We start from the raw sequence: 22,187 nt of genomic DNA, 5'->3' as shown, positions 1-22,187 counted from the left end.
CCTTAAGGGACCACAAGGTACTCCAGAAGGAAAACTCCAAGGCTAAAACATTAATCGAATCATAATTATTTGTGGACTGTTCTCAGAAAACAACAAAAAAGAACCACCTCAGTGTTTTTCATTGACGGCAGTGTAGGACAGACAGACTTATATGTCCTCTCAGGCTCTAGACTGAAGTTTATACTACAGTAGAAGTCAATACAGCAGGATTTATTTTGTCATATTTTCATCTTTGATTATATCACTCATAATGCAGCAACTTGCAACTCTTTTAGCAATTGGCTTACACCATGCATATGCACAAATTATAAGCCGTAACATTTCCATTCTTGCTTTTACATTATCTTTAGCATAGCTTTTATAAATGATTTCTACCTATTGACAAAAATTTATGTCCCAAAAAACAGCTCTCAAACCACAGAGCTGTTGAGTATTTTACCACTTGTATTAATTTTACTTTGTAAGAACATAAGTGGCAGCATGTTTATACAAGGCACAGCAATGAAGCTGTCATATCAGGAAAGCTGGTTAGTCTCATTTAAAAAAAAAAAAAAAAAAAAAAAAAGAAATACAGAGAATACAAGTCACAGAAGGCTTTTGCCGAGAAACCATCTGCTTTAACAATCAGACCATTTCCTGCTCACTATCTTATGCTATCACAGGGGTAAGGACTGCAAAAAATTTTTCCATGCCTGCCAAACAGTCTCCTCATGCAAGAGCCTGAGCTGTAGACAGCTTAGTTATGACTCTCGTAGCATTCATGTTCCACAGTCTATATTAAAGAATGAAAAGCATCAGAGAACAGGTCAGGAGAAATCTTGCCCTTGGCAAAGAAGAGCAGGTGTGAGTAGCTATAGAGGGCAGAGCACAAGTTTCATCATCTGAAGACAGAGCCATCTCAGCATTCAAGAGCCCTGAATTTCTCCATTCAGGATCACAGATTCTCCAGTGCAATAATTCTCCAGCTTCAGTGCATTACTTACACGCAAACAATTAAGCTACTATTCATGTTGAAGGTAAGGAAATTATGGTAACATTTGCTGTCTAGTCATCACAGCCTTATCAAAGATAGCTCTTCCTATGCCCTCCTTCCCTATTAGTCCCTTCCCAAAATAACTATTATCCTAAAAGAAATGCCCTTGTAACCTTGCACAGTCCCCCAGTAACCTCCTTCAGTGGCCAGAATTTAATTCGGCTTTGTTTCAATAGCTATGTTTATTTTCCTGTAAACACAAAACAGTGTTCATACCATTCTGTTCAGCTGATATTCATCCACTAGCCTATGTGAAATGAATTCATGATCACTTTTCAGGTTCTTCAGCAATTAATTCACTATCCCAGCTGGCATCTGTTCTTGCCCCACCAGACTGAGCATTTCATCTACAGTTCAGCAACCACTTCAGGGGCTACCCTGAGACTGTTGTGGTAGTGAGGAAGATCTTGACTAAATGCAAACACAACATCTGCATCTACAATACAGACTTGAGTTTGCCTGGTTACAGTGGAGCGAGTAGGGATGTCTGATAATCTGGTCAGAATATATCTAGTCTGCAGAAACCCCTAGTGTAAAGCCAGTAAAACAAGTTATCTTGTACATTTGTTAGAATGGCTACTATTTTCTCAGTGGAGTTGTACTTAGTGGTAAGACCATCAGGCAAGAGCTATATTGAAAACAGTGTACTATGAGAACATCACTGTTTCCCTGCCGAAGTGTGCCTGATGCAGAAAGAGCTGAAAAATATGTCTCTCTCATCCTGCCATGCTGTCACTTCCACTAGTGACAGTCTCAGGTCTATTACCAGCAGATCCTGTTTCTTCTCACCAACCATGCAGTAAGGGCTTTCACACTTTCGCAACGTTTCCATTGGATGCAAAAGCTCAAGAGTAGGCCATACTGCCTGGATTTAATCTCAACCACCTTTGCCAATTGCAGAATCACAGGGTTGGAAGGGACCTCAAGGATCATGAATCTCCAAACCCCCTGCCACATGCAGGGCCACCAACCTCCACATTTAATACTAGACCAGGCTGCCCAGGGCCCCATCCAATCTGGCCTTGAACACTTCCAGGGACGGGGCACCCACAACATCTCTGGGCAGCCTGTTCCAGCACCTCACCACTCTCTCTGTAAAGAATATCCCCTGACATCCAACCTAAATCTCCCCTCCCTCAACTTAAGACCACTTCCCCTCGTCCTGCAGTTATCAACCCTTTCAAAGAGTTGATTCCCCTCCTCTTTGTAGGCTCCCTTTAGGTATTGAAAGGCCACAATGAGGTCACCCCGCAGCCTTCTTTTCTCCAGACTGAACAAGCCCAGCTCCCTCAGCCTGTCCCCATAGGGGAGGTACTCCAGTCCCCTGATCATCTTTGTGGCCTTCCTCGGGACCTTCTCCAACAGCTCCCTGTCTTTGTATTGGGGGCTCCACACTTGGACTCGGTATTTTGGATGGGGCCTCACAAGAGCAGAGTACAAGGGGACAGTCACCTCCCTGTCCCTGCTGGCCATCCCTTTTCTGATGGAGCCCAGGATACCATTTGCCTTCCAAGCTGCGAGGGCACACTGCTGGCTCATGTTAAGTTTTTCATCTATCAAGATCCCCAGGTCCTTCTCCACAGGGCTGCTCTCAAGGACTGCTCCTTCCAGTCTGTATGGATGCCTGGGATTCCTCTGGCCCAAGTGCAAAACTCTGCACTTTGCAGTGTTGAACCTCATCAGGTTCACCCAGGCCCACCTTTCTAGCCTCTTGAGATCCCTCTGAATGGCATCCCTTCCCTTCCACCGTGTCAACCACACAACTCAGATTGGTGTCATCAGCAAATTTGCTGAGGGTGCACTCGATTCCATCATTGACAAAGATGTCGAAGAGCACTGGTCCCAAGATAGACCCCTGGGGGACACCGCTCATTACCAGCCTCCACCTGGACATAGAGCCTCTGATAACCTCCCTCTGTCTGCGGCCTTTCAATCAGTTTCTTATCCATTGAGTGGTCCACCCTTCAAATCCAAATCCCTACAATTTGGAAATAAGGATGTGGTAGGGGACCATGTCAAAGGCCTTGCTCAAGTCCAGGTAAATGACATCAGTCACCTTTCCCAATAACAAACAGAAGTTCAGTTCTCTCATAGTTAAAATCAAATGCATACAGTGAAATAAAATTAAAATTGTTGAGCCATTAGATAACTCAATCACATGCATAGATGTTCAGATTTTTATCGTGAAAGGTGTGAGTGTTACTAATTAATCTTAGATGTTGCCAGTAAAGATTAAGCTTAGTTATGCGAACACTGGTTGACCTCATGCAACTCCAGATCATTGCAAATGAGATCCTTTTTTCACTGCAGTTAAGTACTCGTATATAACATCTTATTTCTGATGAGTATAGCAGGCAGAATGGGTATCTCTTAGTGATTTCCCTACTGGTCTGAAAGGCGTGGAGTGGGTAAGAAGAAAGTTAAACAACTAGATGCTGACAAGTTTGTTAGTGCTGCAATTACTATCCTAAACTATTGTTACCTGAACATGCTGCTTTGTACTACAGTTGCGAAACTGTTGCTTTTAATGTTGTTTGCACTGAACATTTGAACTTATCACATGCTCCAACTCCTAATCTAGTTTCTAACAGGACATTTGGAAAAATAATTCATGCCTGATCATCAAGTAACGTTTTTGGGATACTGACTTTAAGGCAGATTGCATAAACAAACCCTGAGGCCAAAATAAATATATCCTCCACTACAAACCACTGCTAAAGCTCAAAATAGACACTGTGCTACTCTTCTGCTTGTTACTTGCTTCTATTTCCTGCAGGAGGCATGAGACCTATATAAGAGTGGTAAATTAAGTACAGCTATTGGCGAGTGGACAGCCAGGTGCTCCCTTCCTTATCCTATCAGTGATATGATCTGCTTTGGATCCCATTAAGCGTGCAAAGAGGACTCCCTGCTAGCAGCCACAATGGCAGACACTGACCCTTCACAGCCACCATGGCAGTGACCGGGGCAGAAATGGGCTTCTCCTCTCACCTGGCTCCTGTTACAAGCACAGTAAAGGAGTACTGAAAACAGGGAGAGAAGCAGCACTGTAAACCAGGAGAACCCTGTTTTGGGAGCCACAGCAGGCTCTACCACCTGTGCTCAAGTATCTGGGAACCAATTCAAACCCATGCTATATATGCATCCAAGGAGCTGATCCTAGGCTGTGAGACAATACCTGGCCCCACACAGACATAGCAGAACCACTGAGGAAACTACAGGTTCTATTTGTCTGTCTCAGTATTATTTTGAGAACAACCATTTCCAGACCTACCTACTTCCTGTTTTTCCATGGCTCTGTTGTCAAGTTTTGTTCAGTTTAAGTTTGTACTGATACACAGTCTGTTTATATAGATGTACATATGAAAAATAAGTAATTTGTGTTGCCCATTCAAACCTGACAGATATATTTGAAAAGGCTGGCTGCTCAAACCTTCATCCCTGGCTAGTCCATTTTCCTATGGCACTCATACCCTGAAGCAGGGAAAATAGGGTTCATACCATGAAAAATTGGAATAACTTTATTAAAAAAAAACATACAAGACCATTCAACAACGAAACAGGAGAAAAATGTCTTAAACACTTGACTACATTAGTTAAATTATTAATCCAACAAAAGCCAAGTAAAAACATATTTGGGAAATACTGATTTTTTTTTTTTAAATTAATTACTTGAACATAAAAGTCTCTTGGTAGCTTGCTTTAAGACCCAATACAGCTTAGGAATGGGGATTTCTAAATAAGATTTATTACTCTGTAATTAATGTAACTTGTAATTTATCATGTATGCAGACTAACAGGTACATTAATTTTGCAGTTTCTACAAATACTCTAAGTGCACACCCTTTGTACACTACACAAATGAATCATGCTGGGCTTTACACCATGCAAAATAGACCCTGTGGCTGATGAAGGCTTCTGACCAGAGGCTCAGAAAATTTAGAAATTCTTGGCTCAGAAGGAATACAGTAGCTCCTCCTCGTGTGATCGCTTTGATAGGCTGTTTCTGACCATCCTTCCTAACTACTTATCTCAGAAACGCAATATCAAAACAAAAGCTTTCTGTACTCTTGGATACCTCCACAAGGGCACAGCTTTTTCTAGCTGATGGGCACTCAGTCAGCCTGCTATACTGTACAGCAGTCAGCTACAGACCCCATTCTCCTGCACTAGGAATAAGACTTGGCTCCTTGGCTGCCATCTGCCCAGATAATTTACCTGGGAGGGAAGGCAAGGTCTTTCTGGAGTAGTGAGGCAACACTCATCCACATACGTAGCCAGACCAAGAGTTTTTGTATTATTACACAGTTACCAGTAAAAAGAAGCATTAAAGCAAATGCAAAGCCTTACATCTAGAGGCTCTTCAGCAGTTCCTTTAATTTCTACCACAGAGCCACACATAGAATCTAGGTGTATAAATCTGTCCTAATTCAATTTTAGGAGGAAGTTCACTGTACCTTCTCAGATAGCTTCCTGCCCAATATGGCTGTTAGAAGTAGCAAAATAAACAAGCAAACACTTCTCCTACTCCTTCCTAATTAAGCAGTTCTTCAACATAATTACTTCCCTGTTCAGATAAGTAGTTAAAAACAATCCTATGTTTTATATACACTTTTTCCCTGAGCAATGCCTGTATAGTGTATGCAAGTATTAGTTGACCTAAAATACAAAATAAACCAAATATCAGCTCAAGAACATATTAGCTAAAGAAGAAGGGAAGTGTTGATTCTGACATCAGCTTCATAATACTGTTTTTAAGTGTCAGTTCACAAGTGATAGCTTTCCTACAAATTTATTGTTCATTCTTCTAATGCATAACTCATGTCTGTAAGAGTGTAGGCTTAGACGCCTCCAGGTTCAGACCTAGAAATTATCTGTTCAGACTTCATTTTTGACCTTTATAGAAATACTACATAAATGATAAAATAGAAGTTTTTTTCTAATTAGTGCCTGCTTTTAATTCTATCAATCACTGAGCTGTACGTGCAATTGTGCCCTGCCATACAACATACAGAAGTAGTCAAATTTTTACCATATAATACTACTTGACATTTTTAACCCATAGAATGAGAACTTTTTAATTATATATTTACTATGACTTCTGATCAAACCAAAACTGCTTTCACTGTCACATAATAAATCACACCACATCACTACTCACACTGCTCCAAAATGTGGTGAAATGATTTGTTTGCCACACTTGTGACTCAAGTCCACCTTCCATTAAGAATATAGCAAATTAAAAGGAAGTGCTTCTGGATACTCTAGTAACTCCAGACTTCTCTGTGACTTGTTCTGCCCTTTACCCTCCAAGGAATGACTTCTGCATCTTCTTTAAGTGAAAGACAACAGCAGTTATGTGTGCAGCACTACCTGCTAGTGAAGGTAGTTATGTTAGCTGCTTCAGAGCTCCGCTATACCTAGAAGGATGTGGTTAGACGTTAACTTTTATTGTCAAAGCATTACAACAAAAAATAGAAATGATCCTGCTACAAAATACTGATTCTTCAGAGGATATACTCTGACTAGAAATAATGAAATATAAATAACTAGTAGTTTATTTTGTTCACCTACCCAGACTTTGTGGCTGTAAGACTAGCTTTAAAGACTTTTCTCACTGGCTCATGCACCTGTGTGCCCCTTACTTCTGATGAACCTTTCCAGAAACTACAGCCAACCCTTAGAAATACCTAGACTTGAAGAAAAATTGCTGAGCTGCAGAGTATTTTAAGGAAAACACAGAATCCATGATCACAATACCAAAAACTCATTTTATACTGATCTGAAAGATGTCTCATTTCATTTTTTTGTCATTTGTAATATGCAAACAGCTGTATTAAATGCAGTTACCATAGCTTTTATACTCATGGGCTTGTATCCTTGTGTTTCATTGCAATGCAAAATACATCCATTGACTGCCAAAGAATAGAATTTATAGATTCATGGAAAAGTCTGCTTTTCTTCAGCATACTATACATCCAATTCTTCTTTCTTTCTCCTGCAAAGGAGTCACAGCTATGTCTCAGTGCTTCCTCTCATAACACTGCTCTGCTGCTGTACACTTCTTCGGTAGATACAATCTAGTGTTCTGACTAGGAAGAACTTTTATTTAAAGACTTAAAGGATATTACAAAATGAGCAATACAGACCAATATAGCATAGAAAGCTGCAATTGCTCAGCATTAATGTATGCTTTAGAAACCGCCTTCAAATAACATATTTGGGATTTAAGTGTTCTTTCAGCTGCCAGTTAGTATGGAGAATAGGAAGGCTGGGAAACCGCTACTGTAATTCTCTGAGTAGCACAGGAAGAGACAAACACAAAAGAGAATACTGGGCACAAAATTACCAATAATCCAGCACAAAAGAGAGCAGCCACAACAAAACTTAACATGTTGGTTTGTTGTCAGATAGTGGAGTGGGGCTTTCAGTGTTCATTAACATTTCACAAATGCTGCTCTTCATGTAATTGCTACAAGAGGAATAGCTGTCTTCCTATACTGTAACTAATATCCTTCAGTCAGCTAATGCAGCTAATAACTCCCTTCCACTCCCAAGGTTGGGGGGTGAATTTCTGAGGCAGAAAAAAGAAAAAAAGCACACTTCTAATTTTCCTCCTAAACCAACGTCAGAGAAAATTCCCTGAATTATCCACTTCTTCAAAATCAGATTTATCACTGCTTTTCTGTGCCAAGAAGGTACAAAATATTAAGTAAAAGCCAGATAGAGTACGATACAATGTGCCTGCCTTGCAGCTTCACAGTGCAGCTATGTCTAGGTCAAAACACCAGAAATAATTCTCAGAATGGACTGCTTTTCCTCACAACGTAAATTATTGCAGACTAAATATTTCAAATATACCAAAACAGCACACTCCAGTGCTGTATATTTTCCAAGTTTTAAAAACTTGTTTGAAGAAGATTAAGCTTTAGAAAGTAGTAATGAAGAAAACTTTGTATTGGTGGAAAGCAGAATTTTTAAACTTTCCTGCTGCTTGAAATGTTAGTTTAATACCTTTTTAGAGGAATGTCTCAAAGGAATTTTGACTTTTCTCCTTTACTCCTACAACCTATTTTCAAGTTGAATGGCACAAAACAATCAATGCCTCAATGAATAAACTGTCAAAGCAAATCCCTACCGCTGATTCCTGTGATCTTCCTTAGTCACGGGAAAATACTCCTGTTATTAACCCTATCAGCACTGCAGAGTCAGCAATCTGACAATCCATTTTCTACTTATTTACAGCAACACTGACAAAATCTGCTTCTCACAATACTTGCTTTTCTGCTTTAATCCCTCTTTCTGTCACTTCAGACATCCTGCCAAAAACAGTTTTGAGATAATTCTTTTCCTACTGAGCCATTTCTGGCCTGATGAGCATTAATCATACTGATCTACTTTGCAATATAAATAATTGAATTAAGTAGCACACAACATTAATGGTGATTACTAGAGATCAAAATGAAGGGCAACCAGAAGTGACTTGTTCATGCTCAAGTCTAGAGACCCCTTTATTCCTTGCCAAGGAATGTGAAGGAACAGATTAATCAAACACAATGGCCATATGTTTATAGAATTTCTTTTTCAAAGCAATCAGACTTCCACAGTCAGAAGAGCACTGACAAGTTGATGTGTGATTTTCTCAGCAACCATGGCTCAGAAAATCTTGTGTTTGTAATCAAACTGCAGCAAACAGCTGTAGCTCTACCAGTCACAGCAGCTCAAGAGGAGCACAAGCAATGCAGCTATTATTCCTGGGATACACTCCTCTTGTGTTAGAAAATTTTGGAGTTAGGGTTGCAAGACAAAAAGGTAGATGGATGAGCAAGACTGAACTACTTAAATAATAACAGTATCTGGTCTATATTTTCATACGAAAAATCACTGTCTGTAGGACATTCTTCACATGAGACCTCCGACTGAAGTATTTCTACCGCTTGTATTAAGATTTATAACTTGAAAATGAACCTCATCCCACTTTACAATCTTCATTAATGGGGAGATGCAGCAGAATAAACATACTGATGAGAACAATGTTCTATTAATGGATTGACAGAGATAGTTTGGTAGATGATGATATAACTGAACTTATTCATTTTTAATCATAATGTATTAACTTATGGTACAGAAGGCCAAAGTCAGCAGTGCATTTAAGGAAGCCTTTAAATCAAAGAAGACAAACAGCTAGTCTAGCTGCTATTACAACTAGATCATTAAGATGCTTAGAACTAAGCATAGGCTTAACATTTTCCTAGATTTTGGCCTTAATATTGGCAGAACAGAATAGCAGGAAACCCAGAATATTTAACCCAGATTTTACATGGTATTTGTTAAAATAAATGTGTTCCTACATTCCTTTGGAGTAAAAGCAATGGGTTTAAGTTTAGGTATTTCACTTGTCAGTGACATTTGAGTAGGATGGTCAGACAACATGGTTTGCAAGAAAGCAACGTAGCCTCAATATCTTCCACTTGTTCCAAAAGACTATCCTAAGCAAGGAGTTTGATCTAGGTCTGGCATGACTGTTTAAAGCTCAGCCTGAAGCTGACCAGCTCTCCTTTTTTCATCTCTCTCTAGCTTTTGGCTATTTATTTTCCCAAAACAGAAATATCTGTTCTAGGCATGCTGCTAGGTACCCTTTCTGATGGAATTAATGTATTCACTGATGTCTGGTGCATTTTAAAGTCTGGAACAGCAAGACGATGAAAGGATTGCCTCTCGGCAAATGCCATTATAGCAATGAAATCAGTGTCCCTGCAGACAAGAACTGTCACTTGGGCAGTGAAAGAGGGAGAGAGAACAATTTAACTGGGCCAGTTTTCCTAAGGGTCAACTACTTGTGCTGCTAGAAATCTAGCACACTGTGCAAAGCATGCACAGTAGAAATCAGCAGGTACACAAATAAGTGTCAATTCACAATCCTATTACTGTACTGTCAGAGGATTGCCTCAAAAGCCATATTACATAGGGACCCAAACAACAGGTGGTTTTGTGGAGCTTCAGGATCATCCACCTAATCTTCTTAAAGAATGAAATAGAACAGCCAGAGAAGGTTCTTACAGAGGAAGATCACAAAGTTCATCAGCTGAGATGTGATTATAAGAGAGCTAATCTGTTTTGCCATAAAGTAGATGATACTATTTGCTCTTTGGAAAGCTCCTCAGCTTCCTCTGAGAATCTCTTCTCTCCTCTTTCCTTGTCCTTGTCCCATTTACTCTCTTCTGTCCACAAACACAGCCTAACACACTGCCTTAAATATTTCATTTTAACCAAGGAAAATAAAGTATACAGTAGGAAATATTTCCTATGCACCAGTGGCATTTCAATGGGGCACAAAGAAAACCTTAAAAATATGGAAAGATTACTCAAAAATAACAATTTCCATTTATAATTATTACATCAACTTGCATCTGTGCTCACTATGTTGTTGTATTCTGTTCTCAATGGAAGTCAGCTTCAGGGTTTGCACAAAAGGTAGAGTTGCAGCAAGACAAAGGGTCTGTTAACACGTTCTCTGCTTGCTCAGGGTTCACCGGAAGCAATGATCTGCCAAGTTACAATTCCTCATGTGTCTAGATGCTCATTTAAGTAAGAGCTTTCAGACAGTGCAATAAAATGCTTCTCCACAGAATTTCAATACCTATGTCTTATTATAAGCAATCTTCTGCTACAAATAGAAGTAGCACATAGAGGTCAAACGGAATTGCAAGCTTTCCTGACAGTGTCATCACTGCCCCTTCCTTTCTTTATTACAACCTCCTCATAACTACACTTTCAGGGAACGTTCTCCTAAGGTTGACAGAACGCAAGTACTGAGATCTCCAGGGTTAGTTATCTGCACATGCACTGGTGGGGTTTGCAATAAAATCACAAGTCCTTTTTACTTACCAGTCAGTAAACAATTTTTTGTATGCCTTCCTGCTCAGGTATCAAGGCTACAACTTTATACTATCAGAAACCAGATAAACCTAATATTATATTGAAGACTTCACTTCCTATAGCCTATTCTTAAAAGCCCTTACCTAGAAATGACCAACTTGAGAGCTCTCTTATACCATGTACATCATCGTCTGACCAGCAACTACAAAAAATAACTGTCTGCAGACTTATAGGGATCAAGTGACTCAGTCATCAGATTTTGGATACCATTTTGTCATACCATATTCTTAAAAGTCCTTTACTACTTGCTAAAATAAATGTGCAAGTATTCACATACATAAAGTCTCCAATTTGGAGAATATCCTAATAGTTCATTTCCACTAAGTTCTTATATTCTGTTCTTTTTACTCTTGCACTCACTGAAAAAATATCGTGAAGATACGTAAGAAAGCCTTAAAACTTGTAAAATATATTGATAATGCCGAGTCAAAAAAAGACTCAAAAAAAGAGCCTAAGAGAAATCCTAAATTGATGCAACTTGTATAAATAAAATTTTTACTTCCATTTATTTTTGCTTGATTTTCAGCCATCTGTGAGTTTGCTTCAAGTTCAAAGTTGCCAAAGGCTTCCCTATTTACTACTTTACAGAAGTCACTTTGTATTACCTCTAAAATTGTTAACAATGTTTAACCACTGGGACAAATTTAAATGAATTTACACTCACTCAGCTGCTTTCCTAGGATCTAAGTGCTTCTTCCATAGCACCTGTCCCTATTCCCTGTGCAAGGGTAGCTGCATAGGTTACCCACATGTGTAACAGAGTCAGGTGAGGGAAGAAGCAGCTTGTCATGGGGCTCCAGCATGGTGAAGGAGCACCACATTATGTCTGAAGTTCTCTGTGCTCTACGTACAACCAGATTTTCCCACATACATTTCTGCAACAGACTAAGAAATTTACTGATAGCAGTCTTCAGTTACGCTTCTAGAGAGAAGGCCTGTAGAAGAACTATCTATTTAATAACAAGAGAAATTTGCTCAAGTCCAAACTTTATGGTCATTCTTATCACCAGAAAAGGACTCTGTAAGAGCACTGTATGTGAGCCATACAGATGCAAGTCAATTTCAATGAGTTCCACAGTTTCACTGTCTTATTCCTCAGTTGGTACTACTTACTACATAGATCTAGTAACATCTGGTCTCAGTCAATTGAAAATTCATCTGCTGGTTCTGTTGGCATTCTTTAGGTTTACTATTTTTTCTGTTTCTAAGGAGATTTACTAGTATTACTACTTACAAACTCTGATCTTAGTTCAAGAAAGAGCTCACGCATTCTGAAGTCCGCTTCCTTTCAATAAAGCACTAAATGTAAAGCATATTGTGTTCAAGTGCCCTCCTAAGGATATGTCCTTGAGTCAGGACTTGAACCAAGATAGCATGTGCTTTTCAGTTGTATATTTCTTATACGCTTATTTCTTTGTGGTTTCTTTCCTGAGAAAAATCTGAGCACCAGCCCAACCCACTAATATTACTGAGAAACCAAGAGAAAATCTGAATATAAGAACATTATTTAGCTACGTAAAACACTCTACCTGCTGAATATTATTCCTAAGACTAAATTAAAACCATAAAAATCTTTGTCACGCATTCCTAACTGCTCTTCAGGCATGTTTATATGATCCACTCTGATGGTATTTCATTTGCATTGGAAAATGCAAGTAAACTTGCCTAAATAGGCAGCCAGACATACCCTAAAATAATTTTATTTTCAGTGAGTTGTAAAATAAAAAGGCATGCGAGAAACTTTATCTGTAATCTGTATTGAAAAACAAAATCAGTATGTGTCTAAAAACGTTCAGTGTCACAGGAATTGTTAGAAGGGAAGCAAAATCTGAATCCAAAACTACTTGTCTTTAATATACACTGTACTCTAGATTGCCTGTTAAGTCACTGAACACTGCCAATATGAATGCAGCCACTGCAGGTGCTGGCTTTCTAAATAAAACCTGTCAGATTCACATTCAAGGGTCTGTTTTCACTGTCTGTCTTCTGAAGTTAACCTCACTCAGCATTCCACTGTAAACTAAAATACTAAGTTCCCAGGAGCATAGCTGCTCAAGAGTAGAAGGAACACTACAGATGGATGACTCCCACTCTCAGACATGAGGTGAAGTAGGCCTCTGGATGGAGCTGAAGGACCGTGCCCTTTGGCCCTGCTCCTGGGGCTGCGCAGTGATGCACTCCCTACTGTTCCCTTCCAGCACCCATTCAAATCTGAGCGATTACATACTGTTACTGACCTCAAACTGTGTTTTGGAGATGGTCTCTGCTATAAATTATCTATTGCAACTGAACTTGTGGTCTCCGTGAAACCAATTAGAAAAATCCCAATGAATTTTCAGGATTTTTGCCACTCCACTAGGAAAGGTCAATTTGCATTTGTGAGTTAAATTTTTTACTAATTCATTGAAAAATCTCCTTCTGTAGAGACTTAAAAAGGAAGTTCTTGGTTAACTGAAGTAGATAGGTACTAACAAAGTAGTAGTTTCACTTACTCATAAAATATTTGCATTCCTACCATTCCCAGATTGTTTCCCATTCTGGCTGAGACAGTCTCAACATTTCTCTGATCTCCTCTAACTCCAATGTCTCCCCTCTGATCTAATTTCAGAAATCACTGAGGAAAAGCTTTGCATTCTGTCTTGCACATACCAGACACTCCAGGTCTGGACTGCATCTGGATCTCCAGTTGCAACTGAAATACAGCTGCAAACTAGAAAATAGAAAGCAAGACAGTCTATGGCAGAGAGATCCATGAACTTCATTCAAATGAGAAGACAAAGCTTTTAGTCTCACATGCTATCCTGTATGTATGTATATATCATATATATATATATACACACATACATATCATATGATCACACATACATGATCATATGACATATATATCATATGATATATATATGTATATATATCATATGTCCACCACTCAGTGCCATCGATTTACAGCCCTGCGGGCAACAGTAGGATCTCCATTGAGGGCTTTTAACAAAAGAGAAATCCTGAACTGAACCCAACTCACCGGGAATCCAGGCAGGCAGACCAGCACAAGGTGGTGTGTTGGTCATAATCTGCATTGCATTAATAAGCCTGTAAATGGCTTGCAGCAGTTAGAGGGTTTTCAGAGTATTTATCTTAAGACCTTGATGTAATGAATTGCAATACTGAAAGCTAATAAGCTTAGGTACCTAGCTCATAATTTCTAGCCTTTTTAAAGAAAAGAGGATTCAATCTCCAATCTGATCAGTGGCAAAAAAAAAGAAAAAAGCACACTCTTGAAATATAACAGGACAGCATCAAGATAAACAATTGAATCATTTCTATCACAGGAACACTGCGGAAACAAGGTCTAAATTTATACCTTGAGAAGCCAAACTCTTAAATTACAATATTACCATCTTAAATGAAATACATTGTTAAAGGAATAAAACAAGATGGAATCAATTTTTATTGCCTTATCATGCCTCTAAACTGATTGCAGCTGCAATAAAATTAGGGATTCCATTTCATTTAAGGTAAGGAAAGCAATTTTATTTACTTTTTTCAGTCAAACTCCCATACAAGTGCACACATAGATAGAGCAATTGGCTGCTGCAGTTGTTAGCTTACTGATTAAATACTTTCTCACTCAACTCTGAACTAATTAAAGAGAATTGAAGTTGCCTGTGCATCAGCCAACACAACATTCACTTCAACTGAAGTCCCTGTACTTTGTTCATCATCCCTTGCCTACAGAACTGGGGGAGGGGCTTTCTTCTTTTCCAGCCATCAGTTTTACTAACAGATCCATTCTTAGCTGCTGAGATTTCTCTGGTCAATAACTTTTGATAGCTGTACTAAAACAATAAAATATCCTTGTATCTGGACCCTTGTCAGCTCAGTGCACCACAGGTGCTCAGCATGTGCCATGGCTGTGCTGCACGGCAGGGCCAGCTACGTGGCATGCACTAGTGAGAGTGGGAAGCACACAGAGTCCTTTCTCCTAACTGCCTGAAACATCAAGATCAGCACTAACTGTTAAACCTTGTTTAAGGTCCCAGCTTTCCAGTGTCTAATAATCAGTAAAAATCTGAGCTTTTTTTTTTTTTTAAAAGGTTTTATTTGTTGTTGTTCTATTTTGATTGAGACAAATCTTGAAGTTCAGGAAATAATATATATTTTTTTAACCAAACCTTAACATTTGAAAAGTCATCATTTGCAAGTCAGCACCAGGATTGCTACAAGCTTGACTTGTCAATTTGTAATTTTGTCACTGAAATGCAATTATAGCCCAGGAAAAGCTGTATAGCCACCTAGTTCCCCAACTAGCTGCCCTATGCATATGCATTTGCCCTCTACCCTCTAAATGAAATACACTGCACTGATAAGTAAAGCATTGGTTATCTGCATGGGTATGTATCTCTGTTTGTAGTTCACAGAGCTGCTAAGTTAATCTAGACTGACACTTAGAACGCACGTATTTCACAGTCACGTTTTCTGGAACATAATCAAACAGATGGTGCGTGAACATCACAATATATTCTCCGGTTCCCAGAAGGAGTTAACAATTTTTTTAGTATGGCAGTTCACAATATATCATAACTAATGTTGTGCCACCATTTTCCCTAACCATGGTTTTCATAAACCATGATTTTCAAGGGTTTATAACGTAATTATAAAAAGTCACTCAAGTTAGAAAAATTAGCCTGGAACTAAGAGATCACTTTCTGTTGATAAATGCCATGCCATCCTATCAGCCAGTGTTTTCATATTTCATATTTTTTCCCCTGTATTCATATTAACTGGGAAAGTTTTAAAAGTAATAATTATTTAAATAAGTAATAATCTAAACTTCTATGTCAAGTTTCATAGAAGTATATGCCAAACAGGTCTTGTTACAATTGTGCATGTTGTAAGTCAATAAAAACTGGGAAGCTCAAAATAAATACTTTTTATTTAAATTTAAAATATCCAAAAATAAGACAAAGTTTAGAATATCCAAATTGGAGAGACTTAAGAGTTCAGAAGCTTAGGTTTTAAAATAGCCAGACTTCACATCCCAAAGATTATTTATTCTACATCATCTGCCAGCTTCAAATGCTTTAGTCTCTATCCCCTGTATATATTAAAATGGCAGTAAAATACCCTAAGAATTCATCAATATCAGCCTTAACCAACCAACTTCAGCAGGCTGAGGCAGCATCATCTTGCTCCCATTACAAGATGGCTCCACTATTGTTTAACCTCCATTTCACAGATGAAAACAGAAGCACAATTACATCTGGAGAAGGAATTTGAGTCTTCCCTAGAGCTATTAGATCTATGGCCACATGGAAATATTTTAAGATTTTATTTCAGCTAGGTTCAGGGTTCAGGTAAGCATGTGTGCATATATGCACTTCTGCTACAGCATACCTTGCTCTGAACTTCTCACACTTGTCCCTCTGAGCAGCCCTTGCTGCCCATTTCTATTTCATTATGTCCTGTCATGCCTGTGGCATACACTATTATCCCCGGATTTTCAGGGCCCTTGGCAAAGTACAATGTGCAGTGTCATATCTGCCTCAAAACTTTCTCTCCTTAACTCCACAAGCAGAGAAGGTGTTGTTTTGTTTTTGTTTTTAAACACTGCAGGTTAGAGAGCAGATGAGATGAGAGAAAAAACAAAAACACACATCATTTCAGAGCTGCCTTTCCTACCACTGTCTCTCCAGCTTCCATCTCCCTCAAAATTTTTGTCATTTTTTCCTTTTGTTGTCTGCATCTACCAAATGAGGCTTCTCTCTGAAATTCTTGAGGGAACGCGAGTAATTCCCCAAGTACGTTATATACAAGTCTGGAAGAAAGACACAAGTCTGGCAGCACACCAGCCCCAGGAAAGCACAAGGCATAAAGTCCAAAAGCTGCTCGTGGGCACTGCTGCCAGCCCAGGACAGCCCATACAGCAGGACACAGAGAGCCAGGGCAGCCTAGGAAAACTATTGGAGCAGGCACTCATGACTGCAGAACAAAGTTACCTAGCAGTGTGAAGCCAGGGACATTTAACCAGCCCTGCTCAGTTGCAGCTAAGCACTACCATGCAGACTTCAGTTGACTCACTTGGCTTTTCTTGGCTAAAACACAGGCTTGCCCCAAACAGCCTACCTGCACACAACTGTTGGGAAAGCAAATGGCATAAAAGCAATCATAGTACACGTGCCAGAACTCACTGGCCCATAAACAGGCAAAATAAAGACTCAAGCCCTTTGTCCCTGCTGTCATAAGATGCCAGCAGCCCACAGCGCTAACTTAGTGCACAGAATTGATCCCAGTGATGGGCTGGAAATTAGATAATGCATCACATACTCCATGGTAGCCCTGTGTTTGGTCACGGACCCCAGTTTGCCACTGCCTGCTCAGACATCTGAATGTCAGAGCATCAGGACAATCCTTGTCGCTCCAGTTCTGGTCAAGTTGCACCAAAGCAGAGTCAAAAATGGGCTTTGAAGGACATGCATACAAGATAAGTTGTATGACTTTGAAACTAGACACATCTGTTGCAAAACAAAATTAAGTAGGTTTTACTTTAGATGATGAATCCTGGCCCATTCCCATGGGAACAGTTGGCAAACATACTGTTCCCATCAGGATGGATTTAGGGCACTAAAGGTGCTTTTCATTGTCAGTTTGGGTTTTTGTTTTTTGTTTTTATTTTTTAAATCAAAATAAGTTCTTATTATTAGTCAATCAACAATTTTTCATTAGTTCGCCAAGACTTGTTACTCATGAGTTATAATGGGATCCTTGTGTCCCTTTGAATAGTACTTACATTTAGCATTAAACAAGGGCCATAACAGAATAAAACAGCCAAAATAGAGTCAATTATTAAAAAAATTGTCCACAGAACCCTAGTTTCATCAGATGGCTGATTTCTAGATGATCATGATTTGCTTTCCTCACTCAGCATATGTTCCATGCCTTGTAAACTGCATACCTGGAAGAAGTATCCTTTCTTGTTTAGATTAGAGAGATCTGTACATCGTGTGCTCTTTTTCTGAACAGATTTGCCTGGAACGCTTTCAAGCTGACATTAACAAAGCAATATGTAAATAAGGAGATGTTCTATACTATTCAGAATCATCTCTGAGATTAACTGCGTGCAAATCTGGATGCTTTTTTTCCTCTTTTAATATAGATTCATGCCTATCAATCCTGTTAGTGATGGTCAGTGATGCTTTTATACACAAGCTTAGAACAAATTTTCCCTCAGACTTTTCCATGGCAGAGCAAGAGAAAACTGTTGCCTTGGCATTCTGAGGAAGAAACTTGGTTCAACATTTCCTAAATTCTAATGCAATAAGGTTACAGCAGTTCTAATGAGTTTCCTGTACGTACAGCTGGAGCATAGAATGAGATCATTTGGAATTAAATACTTACCAAAAAAATTGCTGAATTACACTTCACTTCATACACTCAGTGCTTACCTACTGACATCAGGACAAACAATTTGCACCTCTTAATGTAGAGTTTGCTCTTATATATAATAATCCAGAAAAAAAACATCTAAGTAAGACTGGCTTTGATAACAAACTCAGACACCATTATCATGCAGTACCCAAAACCGAGTACACCAATACCGAGTAATCACTCCAACCTTTACAAATCAGCAGAAAAAGTAGTAAGATCACAATATTCATACTTCTTAGACAAAGTTACCTGACCTGAACAAGGCAGGTACTCTTCAAACACAAGAATAAACTAAAATGCTTTGAAAATGGCAGCCATATCTTCTGGCAAAAGCCTTTACTTAATCTTTCTGCACACCACACCTTTCCTGTGACATTCTTCTGTGCCTCTCTTGACACCTTGCATATGGACTGCATGCTCCCTGGACCCCTGAGAAGACACAACTCTAAGGTACTTGCTTTCACTTGCTTAGCATGCACTTCATCTAATTTTTTTAAATCCTCACTTTGACAATCGTGATTTGTCACTGAGTAAAATATGGGAAATGTTACTTATATTAAAAAAAAAAAAAACAAAAACAAAAACATATTTAAACACAGAAGCTTCATTCAAGTGTAGGTAAAGTTGTGACAAGCCATGAAAGGTGTAAAATTACAAATAATGTGAAATAGGCTTCCTAGTCAGAGAAATTAAATGTTTCAAAGCGCAGGATGCATTTGCTTCCCTCCCATGTAACATAGTTTAGAGCTGCTGGCGGGCTGAGCAGCTGGAAGTTTGCTATGCCACTGGTAAAGCAAAACGTTTCCTTTTATTTTCTCCTCATATGGAAAACAATCTTCAATTTTATTATAATGCAATGCAAGTATCAAGAATATTCTTAGCAGCATGTTTCTTCGGTCATGTTGTGAAAGTAATTGTAACAAAGAGAATATAAAATGTATTTTCACTGCTAATAACAGCTTACTTCTACACAGACCATTTCATCCGTAACACTTCCTAGTCACTCCTGCAAACCACTGACAGCATCTTGTTCTCAGACCCGCAAGGCAGATCTCAGCCCAGTATTTGGTCTGACTGCATAGCCCAGACAGAAGGATCTTGGTGGCACAGCACAGTTGAAGATGACAGTCATGACATTTCTATGAATTTAAGATCTAAAGTTTGCTTTTACTTTAACCTCTACAAAATCCTCTGCATATCATCATATCTGTCTCCCACAAGTTCCAGGAAACAATCTTCAGCAGAAATGCCAAGGAGTTAAATTTTAGGACTTATCATGGAGCTTGACTAAGCTGCATTCAGCCTCTGCACCCTTCATGTATGTGTGTGGCTGTTAGAACTGCAAAAAGGATACCAGAAAAGTACAAGTCAGACAACTGAATCGGAAAAGGCAAGCTTTCTAAAAACAGTTTGTACTCAAAGGTCCTGGATTTTGTTCCTGACTTGAGTCTGAAATAAATTCGGTTCACTTGTTCTTTAATGGAAATTTAGGCACAGTATTATGGCAATAGGACTCCCTCAGGAACATTACTTTAGGCTTTATCATTTCAGATTTATGCAGTATTATCCAGCAAACTTATCTCCTTATCTCTGTGGATGGCTGTGATATCTCTGGACCCTAATAAAATGCCAAGTTACATAACAACTTAGCTTACATCTGCAAAGTATTACATCATATTAAATTCTTGCAGTTGCAAATGAATCTGTGTAATCATCTGCTTAGAAATTCTGACAGGAAAAGTATAAATTAGTAAATCATTATGCAGCCATAGTTCTCCTTCACCTCCAAGTGATGGTACCTTCAGCAGGCTACAACACTAATTTAACAGCGAGGTCTTCTTAAATTTATTTTGATGCTTACTGAAAAAGAGTCTGATAATTTTTTTCCATAAGTAGGGCTTAAGGTTCTAGACCGCATCTAGTTGGGATGCGTACAGAAAGGCAGAGAACTATGATGTAAAATTGCCCATGGGTGAAGGACAGAAGGGGCCATCAGATCAAGCACCAACAAAAGTTCAGAACTGTCTTCCCCTGGAGGAGAATAGGAAGGACAGAGAAATACCATGCTTCTGAGTATCCAAAGAAAAAAAAAAAAAAAAAAAGAAAAAAAGAAAGACCAGAAGTGTGAATAAATGAGTTCTGAGATAACAAATCCAAGCGAAGAACAAGGCAAGTATCTACACGGGTGTGGACACTCACATGCATAGGGCTCAGCACCCAGCACAACCACTGGCATTTTGGGGAAGGAAGCCAAGCCTTTGCACTGACAAAAACATTCATCTTCTTCACTCTCAGCTTTTATTATTTACTTGATTTTCTGGCTTGAAATAAATGGCTTAGCCACAATATGTTGTCAAGAGAAGTAACATCTGTTATGGAAAAGCAAATTGGCAAGGACCACATTCAAGTTGGATCTGAATAATGCTTGTTCTCCTCAACAGTTAGATTTATTCCAATTTTTTTTAGAAATACAGATATAATAAATTCATACACAATCAGGCCACACAGTTTTTATTTCTGGAACTTAAGCTATAAAGAGTTATAACTTAGCCTTCCAAATTCTCCTCCAACCTGGCGAGGACTTAGTGTTAGGACTTCACTTGCCTTTGGTCTGCAACTCTTCTCATCTGAATAAATTCTGAGAAGTCACATTTACCTTCACACCCTTATGAACAAAACTCTCCCATATAGCAGCTTAGTACCTTGTTCTACAATTATTTGTTGCAGTGCCCTAATGTTCAGTCCTATCGCTATGCCTAATTTTCAGAAGTATATTAACCACAAATAAGCTAGACATACATTCACTTTTATTTATCATATCATCAAAAAGTACTTCATGCACTGACAAAATCAGGTGTATGTATAGCAGGTGGCACTAAAATGCACAACTTGTTGTCAGTATACTTTGAAGAAACACTTGCTATTTCTGCCTGTGTGGACCTACTCATATTTTAACATTACATCAGTTACGAAGACCCCTGATGCTAACTCCTTCACTAAAGCAATGCAATGTAAACAAAATAGCTTCCATAAAAATGCTCATTGTTATGCATTCTGTTAATATAAAGAAATGTTAAGTTTACATCTGACTCCTTTAAAATAATTAACAGGGCACAAGAAGGAACATGTGCTCATGCTTGCAGAAGTTTCTAATTTACAGCCAGGATTCTGGCAGAATTAGCAGCTCTGGCAAAGATGCACCAGATTCTGGTTTGAATTACCAAAACTCTAAGATGGAATTACAGTTACAGACAACCTATGGGTAAGTAGTATAAAAGCTACTCTTGTCCTTCCTCTAATTGTTCTCTTGGCCTCCATTTCTCCCCATTTTAGAAGTTTCTAACAAACTATCACAATGAATTTTTTTTTGGTAAATTAAAGTTGGTTTGAAATTTGCTCATCCAGGGGAGCTATCATCTTCCAATCCCTTTATACTGCTCAAGTAAGATTTTCACCCAAGGGAGCACTACCATTTGCTAAAACATAGCTCAATTTTTCTTTTTTGTCTTAAGTAAGCTATTGCAATGTGCTAAAATACAGAAATGCCAGTTGATGCACTTCATGGCTTTGCAAGAGACTTCCCTCCCCCCCATGATGTGCTGACAGATTAGTAAGAAATACATAAAACACATCATTCAAAACATTTTGTGAGTTCAAAATATCTCCAGATCACAGTATCACATCCAGATCACATATCCCATGGGACTCTCAAGTCCAGTAGGGGAACGTCCAACAGCAGTCTCATAAACGACAACAGAACTGCCCATGCGTCCCCACAGCCAGCCCATCCTCC

This window comes from Lagopus leucura, unplaced genomic scaffold (genome assembly GCF_019238085.1).
Source record: "Lagopus leucura isolate 7727_CA_CO unplaced genomic scaffold, USGS_WTPT01 Super-Scaffold_100009, whole genome shotgun sequence".
NCBI classification, from domain to species: domain Eukaryota; kingdom Metazoa; phylum Chordata; class Aves; order Galliformes; family Phasianidae; genus Lagopus; species Lagopus leucura.
Note: the sequence above shows the minus strand (reverse complement) of the source record.